This window comes from Dermacentor silvarum, chromosome 10 (genome assembly GCF_013339745.2).
Source record: "Dermacentor silvarum isolate Dsil-2018 chromosome 10, BIME_Dsil_1.4, whole genome shotgun sequence".
Taxonomy (NCBI): Eukaryota; Metazoa; Arthropoda; class Arachnida; order Ixodida; family Ixodidae; genus Dermacentor; species Dermacentor silvarum.
The window spans coordinates 133,791,892-133,807,987 of NC_051163.1; positions in this window are offsets into that span (position 1 = coordinate 133,791,892).

Genomic DNA, 16,096 nt, shown 5'->3' on the forward strand with positions numbered 1-16,096 from the left:
TCGCCTTTCGGGTGAAACTGCGACAACTTTTTTTAAACTGAAGCCGCAGCCATCGAAAGGACACTCGACATTCGAAGAAGACGGTATGGGCGCCCTGCTCTAGCCCACGGTACGTCTCCCACGGAATTCGACGCCATGAGCATGAGCAACCTTCGAGACAGAGTCAAGGCTGTAGTACAAGAAGAACTCCGTAAAATGTTCCTTACCTCCGGTCCTCAAGTCTTAGCGCTCAGCGACGTTATCAGGTAAGAAGTCCAGCAGGCACTGGGAACGGGGCAACCAATTCAGCCGCACCAAGCACCCGAATACACCTCTCGGGCCCCTCAAGTCATGTCATATGCCTCTGCTGTGCAAAGCCAAGTGCGTCTGACTAGACCGTCGTACACACCACTGCTCAGCTCGCGGCCAAACAACGGCCCGCCTATGGTCGAACAGGCAGCGCCGAGAAAGTCCGACGTCTGGAGGACTCCAGACCAGCATCCTCTATGTTTCCATTGCGGCGAGCCAGGACATGTATACCGTCGCTGCTACTATAGGAACCTCGAAATCCGTGGGTTCCCTATCGGTGCTCCACGTCCGCAACCTGGCCAAAGGCCGCTTGAGATCGAGCACTACCTACAAAGGCAGAATACGCAAACGAGCTGCTACACGTCGCCGTCGCCCTCATCCTGCCGTTTTGGTTCGCCCCGCCCTAGCTACTTGGGAGCGGCGCGGAGAAGGTCCCCCAGCCCTAACTTGGGAAACTGAAGACGGCAGCCGATGGAGACACGGTTGCTGCTTGTCGCACTGGTGAAGACCCTCCCCCGCCGCAACGTTCCAGTGGTGTAACTACGCCTGCCGCGTACGAATAAAATGCGTCAACGGCGCGACAACATAATCTTCATGCCTCCGACGAGACCGGGCGATACGTCAGTAGCAAGTCCCGACAAAACGACGCACCTGCAATACCAGAACATCCATGGACCTAGCAGTGAAGGTAGACAACTGTGTTGTGTTTGCACTGGTTGACACTGGCGCTGACTTCTCCGTCGTGAGCGCAGTGTTCGCCACTCAGCTAAAGAAAGTTCTTACTGACTGGGACGGCCAACAGATACGAACAGCAGGCGGTCACGTAGTAACACCAAAAGTAAGATGTACGGCTCGTGTAGCGGTGCGAGGACACACGTACCCTACCGTTTTCATTGTTCTAGAACAGTGCTCCCGTCACGTCATTCTCGGCGTAGACTTCCTTTCGGAGAACAGCGCGGTCATTACACAGTTTTAGGAGAGCGCCGCTTGCGCTCCGCGCTCCGCTCACATTTCACGCTCTGAGATACTGCAGGGAACTGCGTAGATTTGGCATTTGATAAGCGCGTCTTGCCGAGACGCGAGCAACGCGCTATCAGCTCGGCTGCAAAACGACGAAGATGCCAAGTAGACACGCTGTCACGCTGTCACGCTCCGCTCAGTCGGCTTTGTAGCGGAGCGAGGGATGCGGTCTTCGTATCGCTGCCGGTATGATCGTCTTTCGCAAGCGCAGTAGAGTTCCCGCTAAGCGATTGTTTGGCATTTGCTAGCATATGACGGTTTCACAGTAACGAGTGAGATTATATGTCGCAACTATTATCCATCGGTTGCCTGCCGAAGATTTAGGAAATGGTCCAAGCAAGTCCATCCCGGCTTGTTGAAAGGGTGGCCGAGGTGGTTCGACAGGTTGTAACAAGCGAGCTGGTTTTATGGGTGGTGTCTTGCGCCGCTGGCAGTCTCGGCAAATCTTCACATAGTGCTTGACGATACGAGACAGTTTAGGCCAGTAGTACTTGCGGCGGATACGTGCGAGAGTGCGCGTGAAACCCAAATGGCCAGAAGTCGGTTCGTCGTGACAAGCATGCAGGATCTCTTCTCGCATCGCAGAAGGCACCACCAGAAGATCGGTTTGAGAGCTGGAGTCAAAGCTTTGCTTGTACAAGACGTTGTTGCGGAGAAAAAACGACGAAATTATGCGCCGGAACGCCCGTGGTGGCTGCGTAAGTTGGCCCTCAAGGCAGTCGATGAGCGGGCGAATCTCCAGGTCATCACGCTTTTGCTGAGCCAAGTCAGACGCTGTGACGGCGCAGAAGGAACTGTCTTCGTCAGTTAGTTCAGGCGGAGTCGTTTCTACAGGAGCGCGAGACAGACAGTCGGCATCTGTGTGCTTGCGTCTCGATTTGTAGACAACCGTAACGTCGAACTCCTGAAGGCGAAGACTCCATCAAGCAAGGCGGCTTGAGGGGTCTTTGAGACCGGCAAGCCAACACAACGAATGGTGGTCACTGACTACTTTGAAAGGTCTTCCGTACAAATATGGTCGGAACTTGGATATCGCCCGCACGACAGCCACACATTCTTTTTCTGTAATCGAGTAGTTCGATTCGGCCAATGACAAGGTACGACTAGCGTAGGCGATCACAATATCGAAACCTTCTTGCCGCTGCACAAGGACGGCGCCGAGACCGACATTGCTTGCGTCTGTGTGTACTTCAGTGTCGGCATCTTCGTCGAAGTGACCTAGGATTGGAGGAGTCTGAAGTCGTTGTTGTAGGTCACAAAAAGCGCGATGTTGCTCGGGGTTCCAAACGAAAGCGACATTGTCCCTTGTGAGAAAATTCAATGGCAAAGCAATTTTCGAAAAATTGGGTACGAAGTGACGGTAATACGCACAAAGTCCTAAAAAACGGCGAACCTCGCGTTTGTTCGTAGGCGTTGGGAAGGCAGCAACAGCTCTGGATCCGGGCGAATTCCATCGTAGCTGATGACATGACCAAGGAATTTCAGCTCCTCGTAACTGAAGTGGCATTTTTCGGGCTTGAGTGACAGGCCTGCAGTTCGGAACGCATCAAGCACTGCACGAAGACGCTGGACATGCTGCTCGAAAGTCTCCGAAAAAACGACGACGTCGTCCAAATAAACAAGATACGTTTGACACTTAAGACCGGACAAAACAGTGTCCATAATTCTTTGAAATGTCGCAGGAGCTGAGCACAGGCCAAAAGGAAGAACCTTGAATTCAAAGAGTCCGTCCGGAGTAATAAATGGGGTCTTTTCCCGGTCACTGTCATCGACCTCGATTTGCCAATAACCACTACGCATATCCATGGATGAAAAATATCTGGAGTGCCGACGTCTGTCCAGCGAGTCGTCGATGCGAGGAAGAGGATAGACGTCTTTCTTTGTGACGTTGTTGAGTTTGCGATAATCAACGCAGAAGCGCAGTGTGCCGTCTTTCTTTCTAACTAGCACCACTGGTGACGCCCATGGGCTTGTAGATGGCTGAATGATGTCGTCAGCAAGCATTTGTTTCACTTGTTCTCGAATGGCGTCTTGTTTTCATCGAGACACACGATAGGCATGCTGTCGGATGGGTCTTTCGGCGGGTTCGGTTATAATTCTGTGCTTCGCAACATGTGTCTGCTTCATTCTTGAGGTCGTGGCAAAGCAGTCGCTAAAGGACAGCAAAAGAGAGCAAAGACTGTCTTGCTGTTCAGCCGATAGTTCGGAATCAACATCGAGTTGAATTGTAGACTGCTTGTCGTCGTGTCGGATGGACTAAAGTTCTGCGAGTGGTAGGCTGGTTCGCGCGTCGCTGATTTCTTCGAAGTAAGCGACAACAGCGTGCCTCGTGAAGTGCTGGTATTCGCGACTAAAGTTCGCAATTAGGATTTCATCAGGCCATTTAGTCAGTTCAAGGAGGCCACGGGTGACGCATACTTGACGAGAGGAGGATGGACACATTTGTTTCAACAACTCCAAGGGCAGTTCGGTCCATGTTGCTCAGTACGGTAACCAGTACACTGGAACGATGTGTTACGGTGACGGAATCAGAGACACGCAACGCTATCTTGTGCGATTTGCATTCGTGCGAGCTCGCGTTAAGGACAAGTGGATACGGGAACTGCTGCTTACCTGGGGTCACAACGTTGGACGAACGCACGAATAAGCGCGGAACGAGCTTTTATATAGAGCAGAATAAGATTTCCTCATTTCACTAGGGGTGTTGCGTCTACTTTGTGAAATTGCACCCGGCACAGATTCGATGGGACTTGACAAGATCGTTAGCAATCATTTTACCAATAAACCGAGTCCGCCCGAAGACCGTGCGTGGTCGGGCAAAATAAGAAAGAAAAGGGCGCAGCCGAGCTAGCGTTCAAAATGCGCGCGCCCAAAACCGAAAACGGAAGCGATTGATGCCAACCGCTTGGCGCGCTGCCGTCAATTCGGCCACTGGGCTCTATTAAAATCCCTATATAAGAGAAGTACCGCCATATACTCTTTCCTCCGCCGTTTCCTCTCCTAAAGCACTTGTTTTTTTCTTTACTTTTTGTTTGCGAAAGCAAGTCGCCGGTGGCGCACCTAGAGTGTCCACGTTGAAGCTTTCAGGCCGAGCGTGCGCCGCCGCCGCCGCTGGCGACTGCAGCTGCGCAGAGTGACTTTCAATATGGCTCTGAAGCGAAAAAAAAACAAAATATAAAGAAGTGAAAGCGCGCGCTATCATCGTCCAATCGAAGATACAGGAGAGAGAGAAGCGGGGTTGATCAAAAGATGGCGGTACTTTTCTTATATAGGGACTTTAGGCTCTATGGGAGTGTCCGCTCTTGTTGAATTCCTTTCTCTATGGTGCAATCGTAATCAAACGCAGCCAGCGCCTAGTGGCGCGACGGCCCACGTGATGTCATTAGGCCAATACCGACGCGGCGTCGGACAGGGCGTGCGAGGAGGAGGCGGCATTCTTCAAAGCGTGACGCTACTTTTACATTGAGAGATTATTTACAAGCATCGTTTTAGCTCTTGGAATGCTTCGCCTTGCGGCGTTGCCCCATTTGAACTTGACAGCTTATTTCCTGAGGCGAGACAATGATTCGGCAATACGGGAAAATTCCTTGACAAAGCATGTTCGATATGCGCACAGACAAAAGAATCTGGGAACTCACTTCTTGTCGGTCTGCAGATAGTTCGTGACGACAGCTATCTTCTGCGGAGCCGGAAACCCTCAAGACTTGCTGGTGACGTGGCCTAGAAACAGTAGCTCTGCGTGCTGGAAGCGAAACTTTTCTGGTTTCAGAGTGAGTACGGATGACTTGATTGCACCTATCATGGTTCCAAGGCGCCTCAGGTGCTCCAGGTGCTCGTGGAAACGCGGGGAAAGAACAATGACGTCATCAGAGTAGACTAAATATGTTTGCCACTTCAATCCAGCCAATACCATGTCCATTACAATTTAGAAAGTTGCGGCTGCCGAGCAGAGGACGAATGGCACGACCTTGAATTCATAGAGGCTGTCTGCCGAGATAACGGTGGTCTTCTCTTGATTCCTGTCGTCGACATTGATACAGTAGTAGACCGTCTTGTGGTCCGTAGGCCAAAAATGCTTGGCAATACATAGTCGGTGCAGTGCGTCGTCTATCTGGATGATAGACGACGCGCTGCTTCATAGACAACGACCTGCTTCGTGATATTTTTCAGGCGGCGATAATTGATGCAATAACGAAAAGTTCCATTCTTCTTCACTAAGACAACAGCAGAGGCCTGCGGACTTTTGGATGGCTGAATTTCATGCAGCATTTGATCAATTCTTTGCTTTATCCTTTCCCGTTCTATGTCGAACACGGTACGAGTTCTCACGAAGTAGTCGAGCGCATTCTTCACTTATTATGCGACGCTTAGCAACGGGCGTTTGTCGAGTTTTTGCTGACGACGAAAAGCAGTCTTTGTATTGCGGGAGCCTTTTCAATTGCTGCTGTGTACGCCTTGGGAGACTCGGAATTGAAAGCTTATTTATATGTTTGGGCAGTTAAGGTATTTGGGCTAGAATCTGAGAAGGCAATACCTTCATCCGTGTATGCAATCTTCATGCCCTTGTTCAGGTGGCTGCACTTTTGGCTCTAGTTCGATACCATTACCTGCACTTCATTTAACAGAACAATACCTGTTGCGACGCCGATTTGATGGTTTAGTAGCAGTTGTTCGTCATTCTCGACGATGTCTTCCATGTCTCCAGCTGCTTCTGCAGCGAAAGAATTCAAGATGTTCGCTCGAGGCATGATAGTAACTTGATCTTCAAGCAGACTGGTATCGACTTGTTATTCAGGTCGATGATTGCGCCGTGTCACCTCAGGAATTCCATGCCCAGAATGCCGTCTCGTCAGCATTGCTGTTGGATGACGAAGGTCGCACGGTAGGTCCGGTCATGAATGGTAATTCTTGCTGGGCAGGCTCCAGTTGACGTAATTATCTGTCCTTCAACTGTCCGGATGTTTGTGCCTTCCGATGAAGTCTTAACTTTCTTCAACTAGGATCCGCTCATGACTAAGTGAAGGATCCACTCATGACCGAGTGAGTAGTATGCTCCTGTGACGTCTATAGCCGTGACTGCGTGGCCGAGGACGGAGATCCTTTGTCATGCATTGCATTTAAGTCGTGGCGTCGGATCAGGGCTGCGTCATGTATGTCCCATTTCTGTTACGTCTCATCGTCGAGTCTTGTCTTGGCGACGTTTTATTTGCTTCCATTTTACGGTTGGGGTATTGGCGCGCGGTTTCTGCACCGTGGGATGGTCCTTGCAGCGTCGTCGTCGGCGGTGGAAGATCTTTGGATTTGCGACGAACACCAAACGCACCTCCATCGGCTGCTGTATAGTTTTCCGGATAAGGGCTAAGGGACCGACCATGGGTGAGGCCAGTGTACGGTCAGCACTGTGACAATGGTAGCGGCCTGGTGACGACAAACAAGGAGGAATTTGCGGCCTTCAGATTAGAGGCCGGGTGTTCTACCTCTGCTCCACGCAACCACCTAGTTAAACATACAGGAAGCTGTATGTTTAACGTGACAGTTCCATTTAACCACATTTGTAAATAGCTCCATCAAGATACTTATATTGCTCCATAATGGTAATTGAGACATTGCTAATGGAGCAAGGATACACCAGTAGGATTTTCTCCCTCGTGACTGTAATCTGGGCACATTTTGAAACGTTAAGACTGATGTGCGACGTTGAACACCACTTATATATATATATATATAGATATATATATATATATATATTATTAATAATGTCAATGTAGCCGCATTAGTAGAAGAGGAAGGAGTGTGAGCGGAGAAGACGAGGAAGAGAACGTTGTTGCTCGTCCGAGGCTCGCCCTGAGGCCTGTTCCATAAACTGCGTTTGTCACGCGTCGTAACAATATATATATATATATATATATATATATATGTATATATTGAAAGGGGGATTTATTGAAACGCGTCCGAGGGATTGCAAGTGACTTTTTAGGCACAGTCTTAGCTGTTGGCATCCGCAGCTCGAGCTCGGGTCTCGCGCCGAAGCGATGGCAGTGCCCACGGCGCCTGCATGCATATTCCCCACTACGATTGCCCCCACTGCAAAGGTGAGCCATCCTGGCGACCTAAGGTGATGACACGACGAGGGAGTCGTGGTACGGCTTCAGGCGGCTGATGTGAACCGTCTCGCGGCCACGGCGGCGCTTGTCCGAAGACGGTGTCACCGGTTCGACCACGTAGTTGACAGGCGATGCACACTCGACGATCCGGTACGGACTCTGATATTTTGGCGCAAGCTTTGGGCTAAGGCCTGGACATTGGAATGGACCCGAAGCCAGACGTGAGAATCCACGGCGAAGGACTTTGTTGGCTGATCGTGGTCGCGGCGATCGTTTTGTATGCCTGGGGTATCCGAGGTGAATGAGCGAGCCAGTTGACGGCACTCTTCAGCATGTCGAGCAACTTCGGAAAGCGGGGTGAATTCAGAGGCGTCCGGGTGATACGGAAGTACGGTGTCAAGGGTAGATGATGGTTCACGTCCGTAAAGAAGAAAAAATGGTGAGAAGCCTGTGGTAGCCTTAGTGGCGGTATTGTACGCGTAAGTCACAAAAGGGAGGACGTCGTCCCAATTGGAATGATCCGACGCAACGTACATTGTGAGCATGTCACCAAGGGTGCGGTTGAAGCGTTCCGTTAGACCGTTAGTCTGTGGGTGATACGCCGTAGTGGTGCGGTGAATAGTGCGGCACGCTGCTAGTAGCTCATTAATAACGTCCGACAAGAAGACGCGGCCTCGGTCGTTGAGCAGCTCTCGTGGTGCGCCGTGCCGTAAGATGAAATGCCGTAAGAGGAACGCTGCGACATCGCGAGTAGCAGCCGAAGCAAGTGCAGCAGTTTCGGCGTATCTTGTTAGATGGTCTACTGCGACAATTATGCAACGATTTCCGTTAGCAGTGCATGGAAGGGGCCCATAAAGGTCGATCCCGACTCGGTCAAAAGGACGTGCAGGACACGGTAAAGGTTGCAGTGGGCCCGTCGTATGAGTTGTCTTGCGTCGCTGACAGGCCGCACATGACCGAATGTATTTGCGCACATAAGAATACATGCCTCGCCAGTAGTACCGCTGGCGGAGCCGCTCGTGCGTTTTCAGGACGCCAGCATGTGCTTGTTGTGGGTCGGCGTGGAAATACGTGCATATGTCGGAACGCAAATGGCGAGGGATGACGAGCAGCCATTTGCGACCGTCCGGCTGATAGTTCCGGCGGTACAAGATGGTGTTCCGCAGCACAAAATAGGTGGCTTGGCGACGAAGGGCTCGAGGGCATGTATCCGTTGAAGAAGTAGTTAGAATGTCAATGAGAGACGCAATCCACGGATCCTTTCTCTGTTCAGAAGGCATGTCAGGAACAGTAAGCGCAGCAACCGGGCAGTCCCTGGATGCGGGTGGCGTGTCGTCGGATCGCATGGGTGACCGCGAGAGGGCATCCGCGTCAGAATGTTGAAGCCCGGAGCGATAGATGACGCGAATGTCAAATTCTTGGAGTTGAAGAGCCCGACGTCCAAGACGCCCCGACGGGTCTTTCAGTGACGCAAGCCAGCACAGCGCGTGGTGGTCTGTCCCAACGTCAAAGGGATGGCCATACAAGTAAGGGCGAAATTTGCTTAAAGCCCAAACTATAGCCAAACACTCTTTTTATGTGACAGAATAATTGGTTTCTGCCTTTGTGAGGGCACGACTAGCGTAGGCAACCACATATTCCTGGAAGCCAGGCTTGCGTTGCGCAAGGACGGCTCCAAGAGCAACGCCGCTGGCATCCGTGTGAACTTCGGTCGGAGCACTCGGGTCATAGTGACGGAGAATGGGCGGTGAGGTAAGTAGACGACGCAGATTGATGAAGATTTGTTCACATGCCGGATTGCAATCACGAAGGTCACCAGGCCCAGCCAGGAGCTTCGTCAGAGGTGCGACGATGCAGGCAAAATTGCGCACAAAGCGACGGAAATAAGAGCACACGCCGACAAAACTTCTGAGCTCTTTCACTGTAGTCGGCCGGGGAAATTCTGCGACAGCGCGAAGCTTGTCAGGGTCGGGACGGACGCCGTCTTCGGAAACGACGTGGCCAAGTATGGTCAACTGGCGGGCTGCGAAGCGGCACTTTTTCAATTTAAGTTGAAGGCCGGCGGTGGCAAGGCAAGTCAGAACTTTGCGTAGACGAGTGAGGTGAGTGGTGAAATCAGGGGAGAAAACTACTACGTCCTCTAAGTAACACAAACAAGTCTTCCATTTGAGGTCTCGCAAAAGATTGTCCATCATTCTTTCGAATGTCGCTGGTGCATTGCATAGGCCGAATGGCATCACCGTAAATTCATACAGGCCGTCAGGCGTAATGAAATCTGTCTTTGAGCGGTCGGACTCATCAATCCGAACTTGCCAATAGCCTGATCGCAAGTCCAAAGAAGAAAAGAATTCGGCACCATGTAGACAATCCAGGGCGTCATCTATACGCGGTAGAGGGTAGACATCTTTTCGTGTAATCTTGTTAACGCGACGATTGTCCACGCAGAAACGAATCGAGCCATCTTTTTTCTCAACTAGTACCACGGGAGATGACCAAGGACTACATGAAGGTCTGATAACACCACGTTCACGCATGTCCGCAACTTCTTAGTAATGACACGACGCTCGGTGGATGACACGCGGTACAGTCGCTGGCGTAATGGTGCGTGTCGCCCCGTATCAATGTGGTGAGAAACGGTACTTGTGCGGACTAATGACGCTTGGTTCAAGTCAAAAGAGGCGTGAAAGTCAGTTAAAAGGGCAAGTAGGCGCTCACGTTGTGTCGGGTCGAGGTCATCGGCAATAGAACGACAAAAAACATCTGGTGAGATCAGGTTAGATGGCACATGGGGCGTCAGTGCTGTTACGGTAGTTGTAGCCTGGTCGTCGGCAGCAGGGAAAGACACAATAACGTCAGCGTCCACAGTCTGGATTGTGCCAATAGTCTGGCCACAGCGCAAAGCCAAAGTGTGCGAACTTGGGTTAGAAATCAGTATTTCCGCAGCACCATGGTGAACCGTAAGAGGGCGAAAGGCAATGATATAGGGTGGCGGCGACTGAAGACGGCTGCGGGTGTGAGCAAGACCATCACGTCGGCAATCGATGTGCATGAAAGAGGGACAAATACAGCACTGTGTGGAGGAAGGTCAGTATCTGAAGCTACACAGATCCTGCTAACATCAGGAACTTGCAAGTCATGAGATGGCAAAGTTCTTGGATTCTACATAGAAGCGAATAATGCGAACTATAGAACAACGCAGCACATCTCAAATAAAACCGATGAAGTAATTAGGCTACTAAGGAGAATTACCAATAGACACAGAGGCCTGGGGGAAGACAGTCCTTTGAGGCTAGTTCATGCTTTTGCTCTCTGTCATTTCACCTATGTTGCTGGATTATTCAAATGGACGCAGGTAGAACTTAACACGATGATTAGGAAGCTCATTAAAGCTGCCCCAGGGATACCGATTAACACGGCAATCCAGAGATTGATGAGTCTAGGGGTACACAACACAATAGAGGAAATTGCGGAGGCTCAGCAGCTTGCGCAACAGGAAAGATTGAGAAAAACACGAGCCGGCAGGAATATATTACAGGCAATAGGGGCAGAGCTAAATAGGTCAAGGCGCCCACTAGAGGATGAAGTGGAGTTCTGAGCTGAGATTAGGGATCTGATTAGAACCACCCCCCTCCCTAGAAACATGCATCCAGAGCACAATATCAAAAGGAGAAAGGCAAGAGCTAAAGCACTCTTGCGGGAGATTCAACAGCAGAATCAACAGGCGGCTTTCGTAGATGCTGCCTGGGTGACAGGGAAAGAAGCATATACTGCCGTAGTAGCAAAAATTCAAGGGAAGGTGCAAGATGCCATCACTGTATTTACCAAAGATTCCATGGTGGCAGAGCAAGTGGCAATTGCTCTAGCCATCAGGAACAATAAATGAACTTTTATTTACAGCGATTCCAAAGCTGCTATAAAGGGATTCGATAAAAGTTACGTCGCCGCGGTTGCAGCTAAACTTATTGAAAACACTATGAGTATGAGAACTGAAATCCAATGGTTTCCTCCGCATATGGGAGAAGTGGACGAGACCCGGGCTAACCTCAATGAGGTTACTCATGACTTGGCACGAGGACTTGCTAGCCGTGACAGTCACAACCGAGCCGTCCACCACCAGGCCGGGGAATTTAGAGATCATTTATTAACATATAACGAGATTACTAAACACTACTATCTAGGACGCACACAATTTCCATTGCCACATTCAAAGCTGAACAGGGCTCAGGCAGTTTCAATGAGACTATTACAAACAGGAACTTATCCCACGCCGTACCACCTTGATAAAATGTATCCGGAAAGAGAGGTCAAGAAAGAGTGTCATGCGTGTAATGGCATCATTGGGATCAGACACATGCTCGCGGGATGCCCTGCGACTTTCACCAACCCTGAAGAAGAATGGCTCCATTGGAAGAAGATGCTAGAGAGTTCATCTTTTCAAGATCAGCTACGGGCTGTCCAGAGGGCCCACTATGTCGCTGAAGGGCTGGGCCTAACGGTGCCATCGTGGGAGCGGCCCGCCTCGACTTGAAATAGTCGAGCCTCAGGACTTTTGTAAATAAAAAGTTTTTACACACACACACACTAAAGACGGCAGGATCACGCTGGCGCAACACAGCAGAAGCGATGACCGCTGGAGGTTGAGGTGTATCTTCCTGGGTGGTGTCGTCAGGCATGGTCGTAGCAGTGGGTAGCGTCCGGCTTCGGAGTTCCAGTTTTCGAGGTGACCCAGCACCTCCACCAAATGAAAGGGGGATTTAGTGAAACTGGTCCGAGGGATCGCAAGTGGCTTTTTAGGCACAGTCCTAGCTGTTGGCATCCGCAGCTCGAGCTCGGTTCTCGCGCCGAAGCGATGGCAGTGCCCACGGCGCCTACATGCATATTCCCCGCTACAATTTATATATTGACACAATGATGTGGGGCTCACGCACAGCGGGACGGCGCGCGCAAAGGTCGGCGCCGTGAAAGACGACGAAGCGCGTAGGCTGCACGTTCTTCTTCTGGCCCGCCATTAAAGAGAAGCATCTATTTTTCAAGACTCCGTCTTCGATCTACGTTACATTTTTCTGGTGGAGGTGCGGGGTACATGCTACCACTCCCAGATCGAACCCCGCCTACAAGCCCAGTACGAAGTCCGGTCGAGCTGACTCCTGTTCACGTACGGACAAGCCGTCGACTTCAAGGACTGCCACCGGAGCACGAGCCTCTACCCAACCGAGTCAGAACGATAAGTACATCAGTTCCGTCTTCTTCCTCAACTGCACCGACCGAGGTCGTGCTTAATAAGCCGCTAATCCCCAAATCCTTCCATGGGGACACCTTCGAGGATGTTGAGGACTGGCTCGATCACTTTGAGCGTGTCGCAGAATTCAACGGCTGGACTCCGGAGCGCAAGCTACGCAACGCCTACTTTGCCCTCGAGGACTATGCGCGGACATGGTTTGAGAACCGTGAGGCGGCCCTATCAACATGGGACGAATTCCGACGGCAGCTAATCAGCACATATGCCAGCCTCGATCGCAAGGAGCGAGCTGAATCTGCAATTCAGGCGAGAGTACAGCGGCCGAACGAAAGCGTCGCAATGTTTGTCGAGGATATGTGCCGATTTTTCCGACGCGCGGATCCGTCCATGCCGGAAGAAAAGAAGCTCAGGAACTTAATGCGTGGTGTCAAGCAAGAGCTATTCGGAGGCCTGATACGCAACCCACCAAGGACCGTTGCAGAGTTTCTCGCGGAAGCCACATCAATGGAAAAGGCACTGCAGCAGCGAACAAGGCAGTACAACCGCGACGTGTCGACCCTATCACGTGCCCATCTCACTATACCTGTTGACAATACCGACGCCTTGCGGGAGCTCATTAGGCTTGTTGTTAGAGAAGAGCTCCAGAAGCTTCAGGTGGCTCCGGCATCGGTACCGCGACTTGCTCTGGCTGAGGTCATCCGAGAGGAAATCAGGCAGGCAGTCCAAGTCCCAGAGCGAAGCGAGACACCACAGCCCGAGATACGGCAGCCACAGCCTCGCATGTCGTATGCGGAAGTTGCGCGAAGTTCGTTGTCGCCGACTTTTCACGGTGTGAGCGACGTGCCGGACTTCCATGGAGTGCGCGCCGTGGAACAAGCAACTGGCGACGTCAGGCCTCGCCGCACGCCATTCATGGCTGAAGCGCGACCACCCCGCAAGAGCGACGTATGGCGCACTGCAGACCGGAGGCCCTTGTGTTTTCATTGCGGTGAAGCCGACCACCTCTACAGGGCATGTCCTTACCGCCGAGCTGGGCTCCGTGGATTTTCACTGAACGCCCCGTGCCCACGAAATGGCGAACGCCCTCTAGAGATTGAAGCCTACCTCGCGGACGCCAGGACCTCGTTTTCCCCACGATTCCATGACACCCGGTCACCGTCACCCGCCCGAAACAGGTCTTCCAGCCCCCTCTTCACGCCGAGCGCAACAAGGCGTCGCTCACCCAGCCCTGCTTCCCGGGAAAACTGAGTCCAGCGACCTGCGGAGGTGAGGTCGCTGACGTTGCGAACGCTGAAGATCCTCCACTACGACGACCGCGATATGACGCAATTGAGACGCAGAGAAATCGGTGCAGTTCGGTGTCAGTATCTTGCGACGTGCCAGTTACCATAGATGACCACGAAGTCACGGCGTTAATCGACACGGGTGCGGACACGTCTGTCATCAGCCAGAATCTCGCACGTATGCTGAACAAAGTTTCGACGCAATGGGCCGGAACTCAGATTCGTACTGCGGGAGGGCACCTCTTAACCCCAATGGGCCGGTGCACGGCACGAGTCAACATTCGAGGCTTCACGTACATCGGCGACTTCGTCATTCTTCCTGAATGTTCAAAGGACCTTATACTCGGCATGGATTTCCTTCAGGCGAACGGCGCTATCATCGACCTGCAGGAGTCTAGAGTCAGTTTCGCTACTACGCAAGCCATAGCGCACAGTAATGACAACGACCGTGACATCGCGCTACGCGTTGCAGACGATCACGTCACGTTGCCACCCAAGAGCAGTGTGCTTACCCTTGTCCGATGCGACATGGAGGACGTCGCCGAAGGAATTGCTGAGGCAAACATCCCCCTGCTTCTTGAGCGCCACATTTGCATAGCCAGAGGACTTCTTGAGGTGCAAAACAAATGTTCAGTCGTTTTGCTAACAAACTTTAGCAACGAGTATCGGCATGTACCACGAGGAACGACAATCGCATTTCTTCGAGAAATCATTCATGTTACTGACATTGGCACATTGGAAATCGCATCGTCTCAGCAATCTGAGTTACCCAGCCTAAACGAACGGATTCACGTTAACGATACGCTGCCAAACCATCAGAAAGACCGACTACTGAGTCTCGTGAACGAGTTTGCCGACTGTTTTTCAACGTCGTCCAAAGTACGGCGTACGTCCATCACAAAGCACCGCATTATTACGGATGAATCCGCACGTCCTGTTCGCCAGCATCCTTACAGAGTGTCTCCAGTGGAAAGGGAAGCGATCAAGCAGCAGGTGAAAGAGATGCTCCAAGACGACGTGATCCAGCCGTCCACAAGCCCGTGGGCCTCCCCTGTAGTGTTAGTCAGAAAGAAAGACAACACGTTACGCTTCTGTGTAGATTACAGAAAGTTGAACCGTGTCACCAAGCGCGATGTTTATCCACTGCCACGCATCGACGACGCATTGGATCGTCTACAACATGCCAAGTTCTTTTCTTCGTTGGATCTTAAATCCGGATATTGGCAAATCGAAGTTGATGAACAGGATCGTGAAAAAACAGCGTTTGTGACACCTGACGGCCTTTATGAGTTCAAAGTTCTCCCCTTCGGTCTCTGTTCCGCACCTGCCACCTTTCAGCGGATGATGGATACCGTGCTTGCTGAACTCAAATGGCAAACCTGCCTCGTATACTTGGACGACGTCGTCGTGTTCTCGAGCACGTTCGACGAGCACCTCGCACGACTCGAGAGCGTCCTCGCTGCGATCCGTACTGCCGACCTCACCATCAAGCCCGAAAAATGCTACTTTGGGTTCCAAGAGCTCAAATTTCTCAGCCATGTCGTTGGTCCTCAAGGCGTTCGACCAGACCCCGACAAGTTAGCTGCCGTCACCGAGTTTTCACCACCCACAGACAAGAAGGCTGTCCAACGCTTCCTTGGTTTGTGCGCCTATTATAGACGCTTTGTCGAGGGATTCTCGACAATTGCTGAGCCTCTCACACGGCTTACACGCGACGATGTGCCATTCATTTGGGCGGACGAGCAGCAGCAGTCGTTCAATGAATTGCGCCAGCGTTTGCAAGCTGCCCCAATACTTGCTCATTTCGACGAAGACGCAGACACAGAAATCCATACTGACGCCAGCAATGCGGGTCTCGGCGCAGTTCTTGTGCAGTGGCAAGATGGTGCGGAACGTACTATTGCTTATGCAAGCCGCAGTCTCACCAAGGCTGAGAAAAACTACTCAACCACTGAAAAAGAATGCTTAGCGGTTGTGTGGGCAATTAGTAAATTCCGACCCTACTTGTACGGTAGACCCTTTAAGGCTGTCAGCGATCACCACGCCTTGTGCTGGCTTGCCAACCTCAAGGATCCTTCAGGCAGACTAGCCCGTTGGAGCCTGCGCTTACAAGAGTACGACGTTACCGTTGTCTACCGATCTGGAAGGAAGCACAGTGACGC